General features: G+C 34.5%; 1 protein-coding gene across 1 annotated transcript in view; it reads left to right on the forward strand.

The window, feature by feature from the left end:
- The window catches only part of LOC116166355 (fat-like cadherin-related tumor suppressor homolog), a 288265-nt gene that overhangs the window by 48836 nt on the left and 216244 nt on the right, over positions 1-23185 (forward strand). The window lies entirely within an intron of this gene.

The raw sequence follows: 23185 nt of genomic DNA on the forward strand, positions 1-23185 counted from the left end.
GATGTTTAAATTTAAATGGTGGACGTGTACAACCACCGTCATGGTATATTCTTTACGACGTAAAATTCATTAATTAACAAATTAGATTTGAATATTTCATACGGAATTAAAACAGTGTGGGTTGTCTAACCTTAACGTACATTGCCACTTTGCGGCTTTTGCAGGAAAAGAAATTGCGTTTGGGAAAAATTAAATGGCAGGTATCGCCACCTTGTCCTCCTCACTATTTCCACTTATACAGGCTGTTTCACGCAATTAGTTGTAAATCTGAAAATTTGCATATCAACATAATTTTTCATGATCTATCAAAAGAAAATCTTATCATGATCGTTTCACTTCCGGTTTTACCAAATGTGGATAGCAACTTTCTTATTTTAAATGCAACGCCCTGTATTTCATTGAATTTTCGAAATCTCTATCAAATTCTACGTCATTTGATACCACATCTCCCTATACCCATTACCCAGCCACAAAGGTTTTCAAGTTATTCAAGATTTTTTACGTTTGACTGCTTTTTTTCGCCCTGTTATCTTCCAATATCAATAATACAACTGACGCTATGTAAGAATGATTTAAATGTTGATTTAATTGATTCTACAGGGTGTTTTAAAATTTTACTAACTTCAGACCTTAAAAAAGTTGATTTTTCAAGTAAAACCTGCTTTATTTTTTTTGCATTTTCAAATGTCGAAAAAAATTCTACATCGATCAATTATTATATTCCCTATATCTATCTGTTATGCTTTCCGTTTTATTATACATTTTCTAAAAACATATGTTTCTGTGACCGATTATAAATATTTTCACAAATTAGAAATTGTTTTGGATTCTACGCACCAAAATTAATAAGAAAAAGTGTTTTCCCGAGAAATTTTGGTGCAGTCGATTTTTGGAAAAAAAGAAAGGTTTGCTGCCTTTTTTTGAGGCACCAAAAAAAATTGTCTCAGAGCGACCGGAAAAAAACTTTGTCTTATAGAATGTGGCCTGTAGAATCCATAATTTCAAACAGTTTGAAGATTGGGCTACTAATTCAAAAGTTACAGCCCTTTGAATTTTCTTTCGAAATTGGTTTCTAGTCTATAACTTTTGATTGAGAAGTCTAATCGAAAAAGTACGAATTGTTTTGGATTCTGCGCACCAAAATTAATAAGAAGAAGTGTTTTCTTGTAGAATGTGGCCTGTAGAATCCATAATTTCAAACAGTTTGAAGATTGGGCTACTAGTTCAAAAGTTACAGCCCTTTGAATTTTCTTTCGAAATTGGTTTCTAGTCTTAAAATGTACAAATTGTTTTGGATTCTACGCACCAAAATTAATAAGAAAAAGTGTTTTCCCGAGAAATTTTGGTGCAGTCGATTTTTGGAAAAAAAGGAAGGTTGTACACTGCCTTTTTTTGAGGCACCAAAAAAAAATTGTCTCAGAACGACCGGAAAAAAAATTTTTTCTTATAGAATGTGGCCTGTAGAATCCATAATTTCAAACAGTTTGAAGATTGGGCTACTAGTTCAAAAGTTACAGCCCTTTGAATTATCTTTCGAAATTGGTTTCTAGTCTATAACTTTTGATTGAGAATTCTAATCGAAAAAGTGCGAATTGTTTTGGATTCTACGCACCAAAATTAATAAGAAAAAGTCGAGGAAAAAGTGTTTTCCCGAGAAATTTTGGTGCAGTCGATTTTTGGAAAAAAAGGAAGGTTTTACACTGCCTTTTTTCGAGGCACCAAAAAAAATTGGATTATAAATATTTTCACAAATTAAAGTAGGCAATATTATTGAGAATTCAATTTACTTTAATTTTTGTATTCACACTTTTATGGAGCATTAATAATAATCGAACTACTTTTTTCACAATATGTTGCAAACTATGGATATTTTGGGAAAAACAAAGGTTGTTCTGAGTGAGGCAATAAAACTCCAATCTTTCCCCATTTAACCTAATTCGTATTTCTTATACTTTCCGAAATCTCCATACTGTTCCTAAAAAAACTCACCCTTTGTATTGATTTCTTATGGATTTGGATCTTCGGGTTTCACAAAAAGGGTGCAAAGTTCAAAAGTCCTTTTGATTCCTTTTCATCTGTTTTGTGTATTTTTCAACGGCTTCACTTACAAAGAAAATGACTTAATCCCAGTGCCTTCTTTACATAAAATAATTGAAAAAAATAATGAAATTGATTATAAGATTAACCAAGCCCCCCACTTAATCAAAAATTGAAAAATAAACTTTAATAGTAATAATAGTATTTTACGTTTTGTGATTGGTACATCGGTGAAAAGAGATATTAGAAATTTCATTTTTGAATTTTATAACAATCTGAGGTGTTTAGTTATTTTCTAAGTAAATAAATAACTATGTTAAATTGACATTTTAATAGGTACGAATTAGTAAACTAAGTGTCTTTAATCGTAAGGGTATTTTAACGGCAAGGGTAAATAATCTGAAACAAATACCATCTGTCTTATTAAAAATGGGACGCGGAACACGATACAAAATGAAATTCTGAACAGAATGCAATATTGTTTCCATGGAAACCACGGAAGAACCTAAGCGTGTTTGGATGTCCAAATTAAATACTTACAGAATTTTCAGAAGTTTTGTAATGACTTCTATGGCTTCTGTTATAAAATGAAGTTTTATACTATACACGCCGATAAAGGGAAACTAACTGAACTTCCCTTTATCGCATTGTATAATAAAGAACTATTAATGGGGTTTGAATTTTAAGTTTTCCTAAACAGAATTTTAATCAGTGCATAAAGCTGTTCGGGTTTAACCTAATCTCTATCTCCAAGAATAAAATGGTTACCCATGCAATCTCACTCAATTTAGGACGTACTGTATAGATGTTTAAACGATTTCAATTCCATTCAAAAGGGAATCGAACTGTAGACTTGTAGTCCAGGAAATAGAGACTGAAAATGGACCATTTCCTGCAAAACGAGAAGTAGTTCCAATTTTTTTTGCATGTCATGAAAGAATATCTGGTGGTTAAGAATCCAAGTTTTCGACCTCCCACCCCCTGTGCTTCCCCCGTACCACCCTTAAAACCAAAGAAATTTGGTTGGTTTTTTAGTTTTTCAATCATATCTTTTTATAAGTTCATTTTACAAAAAAATATTGTTATCAGAAATTGTAGACTATAAACTGGGTTAAACTGAACTGAAGTGTGACAATTTTTTCATTTCAAAAGTATATTAGAAAGGGCTATAATCTCACAGTAATTCAAGTATCCTCACTAGCAAGGGTTGCAAGTTTCATTATTATGCATCCCCTTTGGTAAGGGTGCAGGGTAGAGGGATTTATACCACGATAAATTCAAGATATTTTCTCATAAAACTCTTAATTATAGAGATAAAGTATGAAATTTGGTTAAAACATCTACATAGAAATTTCAGAATTCTTCAAAATATAACCAACTCTCAAGCTCTATATCTTTTTTAATAAACATTTCACAAAAAAGTAGTGTATATCAAAGTTCTCTAGAATTTTATGGTCTACAATTTCTGATAACAATATTTTTTTCTAAAGTGAACCATTAAAAAGACGTGATTGAAAAACTAAGAAACCAACCAAATTTCAGGGGTTTTGGGGATGGTACGAGGGAAGCACAAGGGTTGGGAGGTCGAAAACTTAGATTCTTAACCACCAGATGACTGTCTATGACATGCAAAAGAAATTGGAACTACTTCTCATTTTGCAAGTTAAAACCCTCTATTCCCTGGACTATTGGACACATGAAGACTTTTGGAGTTGCAAGCGCATTCATCGATTAGATGAATTTCAGCCCCTAATTAAACTTATGATTATGGATTGAAGGGTTTTGCAAAACTCAATTTTTGTTCCTGATTTGACTTAAGGTCTAATTTTGTGTGGTTAGATTCGCGAAATTTAATAGATTAATTTTAAACCTAACAACATTGAATTTTTGCAATTTTTAAAAATTTATGTGTTACATCTGAATTTCTTTTTAAACTTTAATTTGTGTTTTAAAATTGTCGCATGTACTAAACAGTTGCTTGTTTGTTCTAGTTAAAAAAAGGGAGAATTTTTATCCACGTAATTGGAAGAAACCAAGAACATAGGTCCGCAGATTAAGGGTTTCAGATATTGTGCTGTTTATGTAACGTAAAATATTTAAACAATATGATCTATGGGCCCTTCTCTTCGTTCATTAAATTTATTAAGTTTTCCCTTTATGACACAAACTAAATAGGTATAACAAACAGAATTAAATGAATTAAACAATTACCGACTAAATTAAAATAAGAAACTATTAAAATGACAATTCAACAAAATTTTTCCATTATCCAATTAAAAAATTCCCAGGTCTTATGAAATACCTTAAATTATTGTGACATACGGGATGTCCCGACTACCATTTCCGATATTCAGATCGAAATCACGTTAACAACATTTTTATACTACAAAAGGTTGGTCGCTCGACCATCTTCGGCATTGTTTCAACCTAGAGAAACGACAATAGCGTTCAATAGCACGAGTGTCAACTTAGCCTTCACTCAATTTCCTTTCATACTCACGCAGTTAGTTGTAAAAGAACTAATGGTATTTGTTCGACTGGCTGATTTTTGTTTACTTATCGTACCTTCGCATTTGTTACGAGCGCGGGGTAGTACCCTCCCCCCTCCCTTTCTCACTCAATTATTTCGATCTGTTCCTAATCCTGAAGTCCTGAAGAGCTTCTGGACAATCTGAGCAGCTAGCCTTTGGTGGCGTCCTTGTAATGAGGAGTATCGGAAGAGTCAAACACGTTCGCGCAACAAATAAAAATTGTTTTTCAATAATAAAAAAAAATTGAATAATTTGTTCAAAAAAACAATGTAAACTACTCGATTTCAGCAACTAATTTAAATGTGAACTGTAGCGTACACGTAAAATAAATTAACTTCAAATTTATATGCCTACAAACACATATATAAATGCTTAATTGCCAATACACGTAACAGCGCTCAGGGCTGTTTAATTACCTTTCAATAATTAAAAAAAATTAATATGGAATAAAAATTCTCATTTAATTTTTAACGCCTATCGTTCGTATAACGTAATTAGTATTGATATTCGTTCGGAATTAATGGTGCTTTGTAATATGTAGCGTTATGCGTATGGTGATATTATTTCCGAAGACAAGTACAATTAACAAGACAAAGAATTTAAATTTTTCTTCGATTTTTTTAATCGAAATTGGCGTTTCGTTGCATTTACAAGAAAAAACCCAGAAATGTTGCGTCAGATATTTTTTAAGGAGGCTCGTACAGTTCCTATGACTTCTTTGGAAACGTTTTTTAGTAAAATTCTTAGGAACAAGTAGAGTCTCAGGATCCTCGGGTATTCAGCTGGAGACTTCAGGGATCTCACAGGTACATGGCGGCGGCCACTGGCCGCCACTGGTACAAAATCTAAAAGCAGAAGAACGGCACACGGTAAAAAACGCAAGCAACAAAGGATCAATTAATTAACGTTAGCTACGCGAAATCAAATGCAGGACAGCAAAGCCTTATAATTAACGGAATGGAAAGTATCAAATACTTACCTTTAAAATTTTAGCGGTACGGTCATAAAGAATTAAATCGGTGCAGAAGATGAATGCTCAAAAATGAAGTAGGTCGATCGGAAGGGGGCCACGTCCATTCTTTTTGTTTTTGGGCTCAAAGAAGGACCGGTGGAAAAAAATAAATAAAAAATTCTAACTCCTTTATTTATTGAGGCTTCGGTTTGCGATTTTTTTATTGGAGAGAGGAAGGATTAGAGCAAGTCGATATCTAGAAAAATGAGGACGTTAGTGCGTTTAGATGGGGTTCGTAACCGTTTTTTCACCTAAGAAAGGACCCGGGGACGAATCTGTGGCCATTTTTGGAGTCGTTTTAGATTAGGTCTGTTTTGGTGAAGGAAGGTTGTCGAGTGTTCCTGTGGTGCTGATCATGGGTGGATGAATTGGCTTCGTGTGCTTTTTGGGGGCGGGATGATTGTCATAGGGGGGTGGGTTTTCAGGATTTCAATTTTTGTATTTTTATTTTTCGATCGTCTGAAAACTTTGAAAGTTTCCCTCGAGAGAGGGGGTGGAACGATTAATTTTCAAGCATTTATGTTATTTTCTAACCCTGAGCTAGTAGGCCGTACGTTATACGTTATACTTCACCTAGAAGTGACTATGGTCAATACTGTCACACAAATAGAACTTTAGAAATATTCGAAAATTCAAAATTCTGCCACTACTGCGATGCTAGGACCCCCAGGAATTAAAAGATTCAAACTAACCACGGTCAAATAGAAGCTGTTTTGACAGATTATTTAAAACTAGTAGAATGAGGTATATAGAAAACGGCAAGTTCTTGAAAACCAATTTACAAAGTGAAATTTCCCAGACAATCGCATTGTTTAAATCTGAATGTGCAAGCGAGCGCTATTAACTTCGAAAGAAAAAAGAAGTCAAACATTGCATATACTCGTATCTAGCTGGGACGCGTGTATAATTCACTTTTTACATGATTACACGTATGGAATGGGTGGAACACGTGTTGGTGGAGCAAGTTTGTTTTATATTTCCGTTAGAACGTAGGCGAGCTGGTATTAGGAAAGTGAATGCAGTATACGAATACGGCACGGCTTCGTTTCTTGGGATGAATGAATGAAATGAACCTTGAAACTGGACTTACATTTCAGGTTATTTGATTTTTCATTCAAACGAAGGAATTAATTAAACATTTTAATTTCGAAACCGTCCACGCGTGAGAGTGCTATTTCGGAGAGTGCGGATCACGATCCTCTTTGTACTCATTCAACAACCATCGCTCGTTTGCTGAATAAAAGTAGCGATTTCACTCCAAGAGCCCCTAGTAAATTGTATCTATTGTGCTATTTGGTACTTATTGCAGTAAACTTTTAGTTTTGTTTTGACCTTACACAGAACCGAAATCCATTTCGACATAACGTGAATACTTTTTTTTAGTTCGCATTTTATACACATCAAACGTTTCGCTGCTTTATAAAAAATACAAAGCCGAAAAGTTGGAAAAAGGTCATATAATTAAAACTACGTTATTATACAATTAAAAATTAGCCCGAAATGAACTATATAACGTGAAGTAACCGCGGCGAAGTTTCTAAAGTAATAATGAACGACGTTATTATAAAGACCGATTAGAGCGACAATGACGAAACTTTGAGTGAAATAGCACGCACATTTTCTAGCAATAACTAACCGAAAGCTCAGTGTGCCGTAGGTAGTTCGCTAATTACTTACATGCACATCGCATGTTTATACACAATAATCAACTCGCAAATTTGAAAACAATGCAGACGATTATTTTGTTATTCCGAGGCGACAGGAATTCTCGCGGTACATCCCTCCAAAATTAATTTACAGTTACATATAAATCAGTGTACAAAAGCGTAATAGGGATAACTGGTTATTTTCAGGGTTTTGCTGATTGAAGTGGTTGATTGTTATCCTTTTTCTTTTGTTTGTCATTCACATTACGCGAGCGAATGTTTTAGGGATAACAACAAAAATTGATTCGTATACACAGCGCGCATCCGCATTTGAAGAAAATAAAAGGGGTTTCGTGACAGCACAGCAGCTAGAGAACGTTAATTTAGAGCACGCTAATTCTACAATTGTCGTATTTAAAATACTCACACGTTAATTTAGTCGCAATTAATTTTGAACATCATAATATAGGCAACGAGAGCCGTTTTTTTACATTGCATAATACACCTAGATCCTTCCACATGCGGAGCGATTAACAATTAATCATTCATACAATGTTCACGCTGAAATATCAGATTGTTATTGTTAATTAATACGTAAAGCTCGATGTGTTGTCAACGTGTAATTAAGCAGGAGCCGCTGTCGGTTAGGTGTTTTTAACCATTCGATAAAAAAACAGTGTTTCAATTTAATTCCCCTCTTAGTTTACCGATAAATTCAATTTTAGGGGCAGATATTAATTATAAATGATTTTCAAAAAGGGATCTTGTGTCTTGGTGTCTTGCCCGTTGTATGCCGATCCAGATGACAAAACGGCGCATACCTACTCTAGAAAATAACAAAACCATTACGTTATTAAAATATGCACTTTAGAAATTCTGAAAAAAGTAGCCAGCGCCCCCAAGTGCTGCCCAAAGGTCAAGGAAATCGAAAAACTTCCCCTCTACCTATGTTTAAAAATCACATGAAACCCCTCCAAATCCAACCCCTGGTACATGCACCATAAACTGTACCGGAAAAAAGGAAAAATCCAACCAACATAAAAAATGATCAAAGTCCTCGTGTGAGATCGAAGGGACTTCAGCGCATTTTTGTGTCGGAGATCAGTATGCTATTAGCCAGTTTTGTCTCCACCATAAATAATATCTTGTCCAAGGCTACCACATTCTCTTTATCGGTACCCACTTTCTACGTCCCGTTCACCCGCAATTCGCATTTTCGCAAATTTCGCTAAAAACCCTTCACAAAATAGTACTGAGTTCTTGGGACACCTCTCATAGCTCGAGCTTCTATTGGCGACACGAGCAACAGATTCGCGATTCGAGCTTTCAGAAACAAAATTCGCAACGGAAGATACCTTTTGGGAGTCGAAGTCGACTACTCCTCGAAGACGCGATAGGAAAAAACTGAAAAATCTTCAGGTGAGTACAACCACGCTCGGGGATGGCGTCCAGGTGTCGCCGACCCCGGTAGGTACACGTACACTCCTCGCAATTCTACAAGCGTTCTTCTACTGGCCCGCATTTGCCGCCAGCCTGCCAGCTAAAGTGAGATTAAAAGCTTTTTACAAATAAATATGCAAAAATACGCTAAAAACAGCACAGTAGCATGGAAAAATAGAGAAAGCGTTTAGAACAAGACAAAGAAAAAAGGAGAAAAGAAAAAGAAGACACGGATCGCGAGAAATCCCCAATCCCATGTTGTTGCTGTCTAGATTTTCTAGCGCCCCCTTTGGTTTTTTAGTTTCACTATAATTTAATGCCGTTGTCTTACGGGGACCAGTCAGTCAACGAGTGCGTGGAGTGCAATTAGGGCCCTAAGGAAAGATTTGTCTAAATTGTACTTTTGTACGATAATATTATATCATAGAATAGCTGCATATTTCAAAAATGTTTTTATTTGTACAGGGTGCGAACACAAAGTAGGGGGTCAGAAGTTACATTTTTTATGGATCACCCTGTATTTAGGTCCATTCGCAATCCACATGAAATTCTACATCTTTCTTAATATAGTAAAACTAACGAAAACGTTATAGTTTCAAAGGAAATTCGAAGAAAAAATCACATTTGTAAGCCTATTACTGCTTAATTTTGGATTTCAGGTATCGTATCATTTATTTAAAGTCAGATCCTTTAACGTACAGCGTACTCTCCCCTACCAAAACTTGCGCCAGGGGAAAAACACAAAAATAAATCCGCAAAACTAACACACCCTTCCACCTTCCGAAAGATTACCCAAAACCACAAAATCACTAATCCTCTATAGCATCGGTCGCCAACGTTTTAATCATCATGGACTACCAAACAAAAAATATTTAATGTAGCCGCTAGTTGACAGCTACCTAAATAATTTAGTAGTAACACTATGTTTGGAAACACATGTATAATTATTTAATTTAATATTGCGCTAAAGAACAGCAAATTTTATTTGTGTTACTTAAAAAAACCATAAAAATATTTATTTTATAGCAAACGTTAAATTGACCATTTCAATAGATTTTAATCATTGTGCATTCCAATACATCTGGCATTTTTATTAAAAATGAGACGCGGAGCACTATATAAAATGAGGTTCAGAACAGAATAGGATATTGTTCCCAAGGAAACGACGGGAGAACCTAAACTTGCTATTTTGGAAGTCTAAATTAAATACTTACAACATTTTCAGAAGTTTTATAATCATTTCTAGGGATTCTGCTATAAAATTATGTTTTGTATTATACACGACGATAAAGGGAAACTTAACTATCTCGTGATTGTTAATTCACTCGGCGGTTTAAACATTCCTTTATCGTCTTGTATAATAAATAACTATTTTAATATCTTGATGTGAACACAAAAATCAAAAATTGCACTTCAAAAAAATCCCTTGACACCAAACCCTCATTTGGAGCACAACTCTGGAAACAAATTTCAATTTAGAGAAAGCATACCCAAAAACTTACATACTGTTGATTACCCAGTAAAGAACAAACGTCCTCAGTGTGGAAAAATGCGCTTTTCTTTAAGGCAGTGTTTCGATCGAGGTACATACCTATCTCGGAACAATACACAATAACAATTTTTTTACCGAATAATAGTTGAACGTTTAGCAATAATTGGCATAACTGTATTTTACGATTAATGTACTGCTTGAACTAGAATGAGGTGTGTCGTTTGCTAATTGCACTTACAAGTTAAGGCTGGACTAAAGTCATCATTGTCCCCCATAACGATTGTATTCTAAATCCCTAGTTTAAATTTTTCGAAAAAGGCAAACAGCAGTGAGTGAAAATTCTTCGACTAAGGTGTCGTTAAATTTTCATTTCCCGGCAAAAATATTAATTCCAACGGGCACATAAAACATACAAAAGTGCCTTCATTTTTTATATTCGCGTGTATTATAATTTATTATCTAACTCGGAACTGTATTTACATTTAATACTGTTGATTTATTCAAATGAATATACAATTAGCTAACATTTTACGCTTTCCATTTCACGATCCAAGGATTTCGTCATAGACTGTACGTCATTTTTTCATTTATTCAACATCCAATTAGCACGGTATATAAGTACCTTTTTTAATTCACATTTTTCTTATGAATGAAAGGATTCTTCTCGTAGGCGTCGGAAATGGTGACAAGTTAAAAGAGAAAACTTATTAGCATTTTATATTTGCATTAAGACTGATGGAGGTCCCGTTCGATAATGTTTTTTTAAGGTTTCAGTTACATTGAAGCTTGTACTGCTTCTTGACCTATTTGGAAAAACGAGGAAAACTTTTCATGTACTGAAAGTGTAGGAAAAGGTTAACAATAGCGGAATGGGTAAAAGCAACAAAGGAGTGTAAATAAGCCGGGCAGTTTGGTAGTATCTTACATGTGTCATACGCAAGATTTTAACCTTTACGTTAAAAGGGTGGTTGCAGGGCGCCGCCGCCTAGCAGGTCACATTCTGTTTGTACAACTTCGTGTGTTTCACAGCAATCCTTGTGTTAAACGTAATTAAAGTTAAGTCAATATTTGAAATTGCGCAAATAAAAATATCGACAACGTGATGAAGTTGTTAAAAGGTTCGGGATTGTTAAAGTTACTTTTTGTAGAAAGTCCGAGGGTAGTTTGTAAAGTGTTTGAACGGTCAGTTTTGTTCAGCTGTATACTTTCGTGCAATAAATGGTATAATTTTTATTAGGATTTATGGTGGCACTTTATTTGATGAATACGTAAATTTTCTGTACAAAACATGAACGTATTTTTATTTGATTACAGAAGTAGGTTTGTTGAGCAGTTTATGATGTATGATATTAAAGTTTAATGTGGGCAGGAGGGTTATAGTTGGCCTTGGCAAAGAGAATTAAATAAAAATCACAGTGAAATATGTTTTCCCCGAAGACTAAAACTGCTTGACGATATCATATTCCGTTCTACATCTTACCATTTATAGGTGCAGTTAGAACGTTACGTTACTGTCAAACGTATAATGTTAATTAATGCATATATCTGTACAATTCCATTCTTTTCCTTGAAAAATGAATTCTTATTCAAACGCACACGCGATGACATAATAATAAATAAAAAAGTTATCAATTTTTTTTCCAGCACGCGCATTTTCACGTAGAGACGGTTTTTCACTTCTTACGAAAAATTTAATGTGGACACAGGCCGTTAAAACACCATAGGAAAATGATTGCTTACAAATTTTACGTAATTTGGAAAGCATCTGTAAATTTTTTCACATTTTTGAAACTGAAATATTTCACTTCTGAAATATTTCTTAATTTTCCAAACATTCCAAAATATTGTTTTTAACTAACATTTCCTACAATTCTTGAAGCATTTTAAATTATTTATAATTTTTGAATATGGGAAGCATTTTTTCACACATTTCTAAAATGTCCCACACATTTTCAAAACAACTCCAAATTTTCTATAATTTTGCACAAATTTCCAAGCTTATGAAACGATTCATGAAACATTCTCTGAATCATTTCCAAAATTTTTCTAGAAACATGTTCATATTATCGTGCACTTTTCCAAGATCTGAAACATGTCTATATCTTGCAAAATTTCCTACACAAATACATATTTCCAAAATTTAAAAAATAAATTGTAGCAAAATTTCTGCAATTTTTACATTTTCAACATGTTTCAGTTGAATTATGTTAAATTATTGATATTCCTAGCATTTCCGAGACATTTCTAAATTTCTTACACTTTTCCAACATTTTTTAAAGTTAAACGAATGGTTTAAGTGGTTCTGGTTACTTTTTAAAAAAGGTCCAAATGCATGTTTTTAAGGTTGTCAAAAATTTCCTACATGTTGATTTTCATTCCTGAGAAATTTCTGAATCATTTTCTCAAATTTTCCTAACAGCGTTGAGGGATTTTAAATACGTTTCCTTTCAGAGAAATTATATTATTTTTTATATGGTCAAAAAAGTACATACTGCAATGAGAAGCATTTTTTTATTACTAAAACAACGATGTACAGTACACAAGAAAAACAATAGTTGGAGTGCAACAAAAAATACTACTCAATACAGTATGTGCAGTATGTTTTTCGTGGACCATATAAAAAAATAAAGTTGATGATGACTTCTCCGAAACGAAACGTTGTAATGAAATTCTCTCAATGGTGTCTATAGAACTCAAAAAGTGGCAATGAGAAAATATTTTTTTATATATTTTTTTTTTTTTTGTATCTGTTCAAATATAAGAAAAAAAATAAAACGAAATCGGCAAATTTCGGTTTTTGTGGCATTCGAAAGTAAGTGGAATTTTCTGGTTTTCTTTACAGCATGACAATGCGCAACTTTTCCCTAATTTGACCGTCCTCTTATCTTCTATGGTTTCCGAGATCCTTATGATAGACATCCTTATCTTGGACACAACGTATTTTCATGCTTTGCGACGAACTTTGCCGGGAAGTCCGCGCACAAACTGTTGCTTGAAATTAACAGTACGTTAAAATTGATAATCGATAATCAAATAAACTAGTTTTAATTCGCATTTTCGCTGAACATTGGGAAATTAAAATCGGCTCATACTTTATTAACAGAACTGAAATCCTAAAATATTAATTCTCCCCATACCGAGAGCTGTCGTGAACTTCGGCAGCTGGTTTTCTTATCGGTGGTTAAAACGGCTCTACAAATTAAAGCATTACGTCTACCTTCAACTTCTCACCCCAATGAAAGAATACATGGATCTGAAGCTACAATTCTCGTAAGGAAGCGCCCGTTTGAGTTCGTCGAAGTACCGGGTGTTCCATTAAAGCTGGTAGCTTACGTTACGTTAATTAATTCTGATATAATTCCTGTACGAAAACGGGTGCGTCGTTACAGCTTCTGATACATTACGATGCCGATATCGATGCAAATTTAATTCGGTATAAAATACAAAATGGGCTATCCGAAACGGCTGTATCCACACTAGTTTTCCTCGGCAAGTGGAAAACCGTTTGACTCTTCCATTATTTTTTAAAAGAGGAGCAGTTTGTCTCCAAATTTACTATAAGTACCTAATACCGTTTTCAATATTAAAGAAAATCCAGTTTTTCTGTTTTGGACTCGTTGTTTGGTAGTTGTATGAGAGGAAAAATGGTAAGTGCGCCTTTTTCTCGCCTTATAATTTTTATTACAGGATTTTGTAATTGTGCAAATTTTTGTAATCTCAGAATTATGTGTCAATTTGAAGTCCAATTTAAGACATAGGTTCAATTCCATTGAATTATTATGTCAACTTTGTTGTACTTGAATGGGATTTCTAATTTGCTTCAAAATTGATGTAGCGTTACTGTTATAATTTACGGAATTTCATTGGGGCTTTTTATTTTGTGCCGGGACCCAGCTGTACCCTGAGTTTGGCGTTGAAATTTAATGCAATTGAGAGTAATGGTAATTTTGAGCTAGCTAGCTAGGAAGGAGTCCGTTCAGTGTTGGTGTTATTTTTTGTTGTTTATGTGTCCGAATTTTCCATTTATCCTGGACTATCTGGATTGTGACGATTGCAATTAAATATGTGACACGATCGCGGGAAATGATCTGGAATTTTTTCAGCTACACAAATTAATTGACTTTTAAAGGGCTTCGTGTCTTTGCAACATTAGCTACAAACGAGGATACAAACCATCATTGATTAGTATAGATAGGCTATGAGAGTTCTGGCCCACTTTTGGTCAAAATCCCATGTTATTTCCCATAAGAAATTCTAAGGTCCATTTCGGTCATTTTTGTATCACTTCTGTCATGTGCGCATGCGCGTCCCGGGCTCGCCGGCAGGGATGTCGTTGGTCGCAGGGGCCGGAGTGTGGTATTTCGGAGAGTCGTTGGTCCGGGCAGCCGGGGTGTGGGAGTTTGATCGAACATTTTCGCCTGTATTAATCGACTTTTTCTAATGCCTGGTGTTGGTATACCTTCGGGGTGTATACTGTTATTTTCCAATTAGTTTCCCCTTTTTTTTAGAGCCCGGGTAAGGTTATTGTACAGGCATCAGTTCGACCGAAATTCGAACCTACTTCCCTGCGCACTTACTTGCTGTATAATTCATAACCAATTACCAGTATTACGATCACATATTAATGACTCTTTCTTTTGCTCATATTTTTGACATTATGCTTCTCATTTACGTTCGCTGTAAATCTTGTATCGGGGATTGAACCATCGATCTTTACACGTTAGAAATATCTGATTCACTCGGCTAGCGCCTTAATCAATTACATAAAACAATAAGGTAGGTAAAACCGTGCAATTTATAAAAAAAAGGAAGCCCGTAGAAAAAATCGTTGAAATTATTAAAACAGAATGTCACGTGTTATTTAGATTTCCAAATTAATGCATTGTATCCAGCTGTAATACTAGGTAACTTTAATCTTATGTATGGATGTTCTTCATATTCTTTTGCGATCTTCCATCGCAGAAACAAAGTTAAAATAAATTTAATCGAATTTTCACAATAATTAGAAGCAATTTCGTATCATTACGCATGATTAAATTTACAAAACTATTTGGCAACAATGAAAAATAAGCGACTTAGGTAATCTATTTTGTATAGTAAATTTTGTCAAATGCGCACATCAAAAGTTCTCGCTACCCAATTAAAATGTTTTTTCGTGGAAGGTACGCATTATCTTTTTTACCAAATTAGAATCCAAATTAATGATTCCTTTTTGTTTCTGAAGCCGCCAACTTGTTCAGATTGCATTTTATGTTCAACACTAAAAATGTTTCTCCATATTTTCACTAGCGTTGCAAATCATGGCTGTTACTAACCCCTCGACACCCTTTGTTACTGGCATGAGTGAAAGTATATTTCAAGTTCAAAATATGACCTGATAAACATAGAATTCTCCGAATATACTCTGCTCTCCTATCGTATTTAGCTTTGAAACAGACGCATGACACAAATATACTCGCGCGCATTATCAGCTTTTGTATTACAATTCATTAGGTTGTAGATAATACAACCGGCAGTATTTTTAGGCATTTTTGAAAAAAATACGCTATTATATTCGTTATGCTGGCTGGCTGTCCGCTTAGACTCCACAACACAATAGCTAGAGAATTCAAATTTCACTAAAAGCTTTCTGCTAGTAGTGTAGATGTGCAGGCACTAGTCTATTTTGAGTGTTTTGCTATGGTTTCGATAAGCAATAAGCACCACTTACATTTACTTTGTATTTGTTCACGACAGTCAATTGATGCCCTTGAGTTAATGGAGCCACCTGCATTATAATGCTATGCTATGCATTGGCATAGTGGCAACGATAATACTACACTAGATAAGACATCGTAAGTGATGGACAAATTGTTAACCGCCTATTTAGTTAATGACCACAAAGAAGATATAGGGGGCTTTTGAGCCATGACCAGCCTCTTCTTCCCTCTTACATACAGTTTTGTGGCCACCTTTGAAAACGAAACACGATGCCTATTTTGGGAACCTTAAAACATGGTTACTAGAAAAAATCCTCGGACCCGTCAATCAGTTCCTTTATTCAAGCTGGGGAACCATTTTTTTACTAGTTTCGCCCCTGCCTGAGGGCAAAAGGTGACAAGCAGCCGACCCAAAATTTTAAAAATCGAAATGGGGGGTTGAATGATACCTTATTTTTTAAATGACCCCATAAAAAAATCTTAACAGACTTAAATTCGGGGAACGAGGAGGCCATTGAATAGCTTCTCTTCTTCCAATCCATTGTGCTGGAAACGTTTCGTCCAAATATTGACGAACCCTTGCAGCATAGTGGGGTGGCACACCATCTTGTTGAAATACTAGACGATTTTTCAAGCACTCGTTCTTAATTTCTAGTATCTCCACTAATGCTGGATGAATCGTATTTTCTAATAACTCCAGGTACATCTCTTCTGTTAAATTGCCAGGTAAAAAGAAAGGGCCTACGATATGGTTACCAAAAATGCCAGCCCAAATATTCAATTTTTCGGGATGTTGTGTGTGCACCTGGGATTTGAATCGGCCCAATAGCGACAGTTGTGACGATTCACCGTACCGTTTAGGAAAAAGGAGCATTCGTCAGAAAAACATACGTTAAACAGAAAGTGTTGATTATTTGTGGCTTGTTCAGTTTAGTTCTTGTACGAAATGTAGTTTGTACAGATGAAAATGAAACGTGTATTTTTTTAATACCTTCTGAATGCTGCTTTTATACCAGACACGGTTTCCTTGTGCTTAGTGTGGGATCTTGCACAATATGACCTACAATAGCCACTTCCGAAGCTTCATTTATTACTGGATTGTCCATTTCACGTTTTTTATTAGTCACAGGCCAAGTTTCCGTAAATTTTTGGACCAATTCCAAATTGTACTTACGATGCACCTGTAGATTCTGGTGTTGTAGATTAAATAACTCTGCAGTTCTATTAGCATTTTTATTGTTCGCAAAAAAAGAGAAAATCACTATTATAGTAACGCTTTCAACAATAACCAAGATTTCCGTTGCAGAATTGGCATATGTACCTACGAGTATTAAAAAGAAAAAAAAACCAACAACAAACAGTATTTTTTTATTATCCCTCTCTTGTTCTGGGCCCTCAACAGGCTTGCGCCCAATTACAGAGTAACCCGCATAATGCTTTTTATTTATTTTTGTTATTTAACTAATTTTTTTTCATAAGTAATTATTGACGCGTTTTTGTAACTTTTATTAGCCCCCGTATCGGCTACACAAATTAGTGGCGATTTAAAACTTAAGGGTTAAAATCCACATAAAAATACCTTCACAATAAGGTAGCACTCATTGGATTTAAAATTTTGGGTGCGCTTGTCACCCCCGTTAGGGCTTTGTCCTCATGGGGCGAAAATAGCAAAAAAATGATTCCACCTTGAATAAAAACTTGATGGGTCCGAGGATTTTTTCGTAGATGTTTTAAGGTCCCCAAAATAGGCTGTTTCATTTTCAAATGGCCGCCCTGTATAGGCCAGTCATATTCGGCAAATACTCCGCTACCTAGAAATAATTCCCTAATAAGGGAAACTTTGGATATGTGTGGTACTAGCACCCCGTCAAAAAATATCAAAATAATCGTGCCTGCTGTGGCCGATTTTCACTTTTTTTGGCCACATTTCTCGAACCGTTGGAAATGAAGAAAATAAAAATAATAAACGTAAACGATATTATCATTTTACCTGGTCCATTTGGGTCCAAATAACATTTATTTGAAGAATGCACACCAATTTTTCCCGACAAACTTTTGGCAGCCAAAAAACCAAAAAATGTTCGGACTTTTTTCAGTTTTTTGGTTAAAACTCGAAAACGGTCCATATTTTATGAATTACACTTCTTTGGTTAATTAAAGAAAACACAATTTGCGTCGATCAAAAGATATGATACAAACAAAATCGGTCCAATAGAAAAATTTTTACAATTATCAAAAAATCCCTTAAGCTTCCCAGATATTCAGGAATTACGGAAATCCATGAATTCGGATAAAGTTCCTTATAAAACCTTATAAAATCCTTTCAGAAATCTTCTTAAATTCTTCCCCATACTTGCTTTTGAACTCCATTCAGATACTTTACTACCGCAGCTTTCATATAGAACACGTCAAACCTTCTCACAGGTATTATAAATTAATAACAATATTTGGGATTGTTATTTCGGGCAACATTGAGTAAAACAATTAATATTAGAAGGTAAAGTTTATTTTTGAACGAGCCAAAGAAAGCTATTTCTAGTGACAAAATGCAATTTGAAGGTAGACAAGGAAAGTCAGATTTTTGCTGTTTCTTTGTGAGAATGAACAAAATTTAGAAGAAATTGAAGTTCACATATTAGCATTCTTATCAGGAACGACTTCATTCGGTACGGCAAAACAATATTGAAAGGTAAAAGTATGCGCATGTGCAGATAAGCGCATCAGGTAGGTAATTAATATATACCTGCTTACGTTACCGCCCCTCCATCAAAAATATAGCTCATGACCAAATCATTCGATCGTGTTAACGCGAAGTACAGTGCATCTTGTGCGGAATTGTCTCCAAAAATGCCTAGTACCGAAAGCAAGAAAACTAAGGGTGAATTTTGAGAAGCACAGATTAGGTACCGCGTAAAATGCAGTAAGTAATTTGGATTTTTACATTTAAACATTGGGCATACAATGCAAAATGATTTTGGAGTTGGACAATAGGTGAAGTGTGACTAAATATTGCGTATGGAAATTTATTCCACACATGTAACTGCCGTTAGTTTCAATCAATAATTTTCCAAATCAAAAATGTATACACGACAATTACAATCATCTTATCTATCCAAGTCTAAAATTAGGCACACATATGTAGTCCATTGCGTCGGCGGCGTCGGCATTTTAAAGAGGTGTTTAGAAGTCTGTTGATGAATTTCATTCTTAACAAAAACCGCACTTGCCTTTTTATTAGCTTTAATAATAATTGTCGCAGAGTTTACTAATTTTGAATTATGTAGCATTTCAGTGTATTGCTACTTAATTTAAGTTAATTTTTTGGAGAAACAGCGAGATTTATATGCAATAAAACGTAAATATTGTTGCATACAAATCAGGATGTATTTTTATACTTGCTACGTTTTACGGTTTTCCCAATTTATACCAAATAGAATGTCATTGAAAGATAAAGGACTTGCCTGCTAAATGCCGTATTGACAAGACCAGCGCTCAGCGCAGATTTGCAATTAAATATTTGTGAAGAATAAAAAAAGAGAATTTGATTCGCTAAGGCCGTTAGCCGGCGAATGTAGTGTAAAGCCTCTTCTTCTGAAGGGTAAGTCAAATCAAATAAATTATTCATTAGGTAATTCTGGATTTTGTTATTAGGGCATTTAGAAAGCGACTGGGCTTAAGCTAATCTACTGCTACACCAAAAATATATATAACCGTAACTACCTGTTTTGGGTACCACAACTGTAAAAAAGTAATCACCCTTAAAGGACCAGTTTAAACTTGTATTTGGTGAGTCGCGCAATTGATTACTGCGTACATACATAATCAAGAACAGCTATACCTACTTCCACTTCTGCAAATAAATTAGGTTTTATAATATCTTATTTTTTATCAAACATTGTACATTAATGCAGAGCCTGGAGCATGCTTTTGGCTGTATTAATCATTTCAAACTAATTATTGTCATTTATGATATTTAACCCTTTTGTATCTATTAAAGACAAACTCCCTCAAGGTTTTTTTTTGATTTGTGAACGCACGACCATCTCTCACCGAGAATTTATTTAATGAGCACGCTGGAAGTGATTACCCAGGAGTGGGTACAATTAATTTGATACGAGTGAACCTTCGCAAAATGAAATGTCTTGAAATCAAAACATGCAACTCAAGATTATTGTGTCACCTCATGCCTAAAAACTGTACGAAAAGAGTGACTAGCAATTTCATTCCTTTCGGGGGCTATTTGTCAAACCAAGCTCATTAAATTTTATATGAAAATTAACTAAAAATACTTACAGTAGCTTGTTAGTTAAGGAATTTCGGAAATGAAATTATTATGGTGGTAACGCAACCACAAACGATGTCATTTGGGTTGGTGTGTTTTTTAGAGACAAGTACCTTACAATTTAGAAATAACTTGAAATAGTGTAGAGAGTCCAAATTCATTCGTAACTTGAACAACAGACGTGGTTTTGGCAAGCATTACACCCAAAATCGGTACTGGGACCAACGCTGTTTCTGCTGTATATAAATGATCTACCCACTTTCCTCGGGACAGAAGTACCCCATTTCTTATATGCGGATGACACGTCATTGCTGGTGTCCCATATAAGGACGAGAAATTACTCACAAACAAATGTTTGGGTCTACATTTTGACAACCACTTAAGCTGGAAAGTACACTGCTCCAAACTCGCAGCTAGATTGAGTTCGGTTAATTACCTAATTAGAAATCTCAGACGCGTCTTAACTCTAAATCAACTCGTTAATATAAACCACTCGTTTGTGGAGTCCATCCTACGATATGGGATATGTCTATGGGGTTCGTCTACTCACTCGCATGCTATTTTCATTACCCAAAAGCGCATTATAAGAACAATTTCAAACGTGTCAAAATTTCATTCGTGCAGAGGTCTCTTTAAAGATCTGGAAATCTTAACGGTTCCTAGTTTATTAATTTTTGAAAATTGTAAATTAATCTTCACTTTCTCATAAACTGATTAGGAACAAGGACACACATAGCTATAATTTACGTGATAATGACCTTTTCCAAATCCCCACTTTTAAAAGACAATTAACCGCGAACTCTCCCATGATTCTTGGAGTACAAATGTATAACAAGCTACCTCACTACTTAAAGGGCTGTGACACTCTAAAACTGTTCAAACAAAACCTGTTAAAGTACCTGATTCTTACCCCATTTTACACCACTAGTGAATTTTTTAATCTTTAATTGTTACCTAGTTGTTAGTTTGTAATTGACTTGTGCTATACATACGTTTTGTTGGTCTATGCACTAAAATATATTATTATTATTATATAAAAAAAACAATGTTCTTAGGGACTCTACAAGTTTGGGGTTGCTGTTTTCATGATGCAGCACCTGACAATTTATATGAAAATGAATGTGCCGGGAAAAAATTGGTGTGCACTCTCCAAATCCATGTTATTTGGACCCAAATTGGACCATTTAAAATAATAAAATCTTTTACACCACCTTTTGCAGGTCAAAATTATCTGCATACTAAATTGCGATCATAGTTTTTTGGACATTTTAGATCATTTTAAGAAACCTTGAAAGAATAAATTTTTGTCCGTCTGCATGTATGTATGTACGTACGTACTCCGAGATAGCTGCTCGACCGATTTAGTTTAAATTTTGGATATGTATATTATGAATACGGAAACAAAAAATAAATGAATTAAAAAAACATTTTTTTTGAGTGCCACAACGCATCGAACTTTTTTTTCATAATTTTTATTAATTTATTCTAAAGACCTTATTTTTCTGTGTACAACCTACAAGTATTGTGGCATGTTTTATGACAAAAAAAATAAAAGAAAAACGAGTGAAAGTTGAAAAACTAAAATTTTTTTCCGACAAAAAGAGTAAGTCGGCCAAAAACATTCTTTTATATGCGATTTACAATAGCTAAAGACATCAAATTTTCACTAAAAGCTTTCTGCTACGTATAGTGTAGGCTCTCGTCTATTTTGAGTTAGATTAGATACTCATGAGATCGAAAATTTTAAACTTTGCTAATAAAATACTGATCCGTATTACCAAAAATAGGCTTGCTTCACGCATGTGCCGATTTACAACTTGTTTATACGAATTTTCACAAATTAATTTTGGTTTCGTTAGTTTCTTGCTGATACCAAATTTTGTCGAGATCAAAACTTGTTTTCTCATCCCCGTTCAGATCCTATATTGGGAAAGTATCGCAACCCCCGTTACATTTTGGACAATCAATAAAATTCCAGTGATACGTTCCAAAATGGAGGTACTGAAAAAATAACTGTGGATTTAATATTTCAATTTTCGATTTCAAGTTCGTGTCTTCCAAACAAAATTGAAAGTTCAACAGGGGTAGGACGGGTAGATCTGGATTAAAAGGCAAACGTTTTTTTCCTTCCAAAAATTTTTTCCCTGTAACAGTGTCAAATGTGACGACGTGGGAAAAATGTATTCCTGAGTTTTGATATTTTCCTCTATATAGTCGATATATGGAACAAAATAGTACAGAAAGTATGTTGTATGTACCTACTCCGATATATTTTCAGATGAAGATTCTGGAAGATTCTATATCTTCACTTATAACGAGGGGTAAACCGCTAGCAAAAATTTGTACACCAAATACCTTTTCCTGAAAAAATTCCCTTTAATTCCTTAATTCCTCCTAAATTTTTATTTCCTATTAATACCTTAATTATAGCCATGAACTCCTCAAAACTTTTTTATTTCCTATTAAACCTTAATAATGCTCTCAATTCTCCACAATTTTTATTTCCTATTAATACCTAGCTACATTATTGCTTTGAATTCCCCACAATTTTTACAACAGCTCTATTCTCTATAATTGGGCTACAAAGCCGGAGGACGGGTTTTCGAACCTGGGCTGAGGTAAGAATTTTTTATTTGTATCAGAGATAGGAATTTCCTTAGATCAGTTTCGAGCATTCTGTCGGCTACTCGGAATTAGGTTTTCCTGCAGTTTCCCTAATTCGTAAGGTAAATACCGGAGTAGTATAGAACAACTTTAAAGCATTATGCGGGTCACTCTGTAACTGTGCGCAAGCCTGTTGAGGGCCCGGAACAAGAGAGGGGCAATAAATAAACAAAATAGAAAAAAAATAGACTAATACCTACCTTTATAACTTTACTAAAATTTATATTTATTGAACTTATTGATTTCTCCGTACTCACATAAACGTTTTAAAATATAAATTTATTTTTGGTTCATAGTGAAGCGAGTGGTGAAGTTTAAATTTATGAATTCCATAAAAAAATATTAATTTATTCCGTACATAATGTTATTACCAAAACAAACG

Source organism: Photinus pyralis, unplaced genomic scaffold (genome assembly GCF_008802855.1).
Source record: "Photinus pyralis isolate 1611_PpyrPB1 unplaced genomic scaffold, Ppyr1.3 Ppyr1.4_LG3b, whole genome shotgun sequence".
NCBI lineage: Eukaryota > Metazoa > Arthropoda > Insecta > Coleoptera > Lampyridae > Photinus > Photinus pyralis.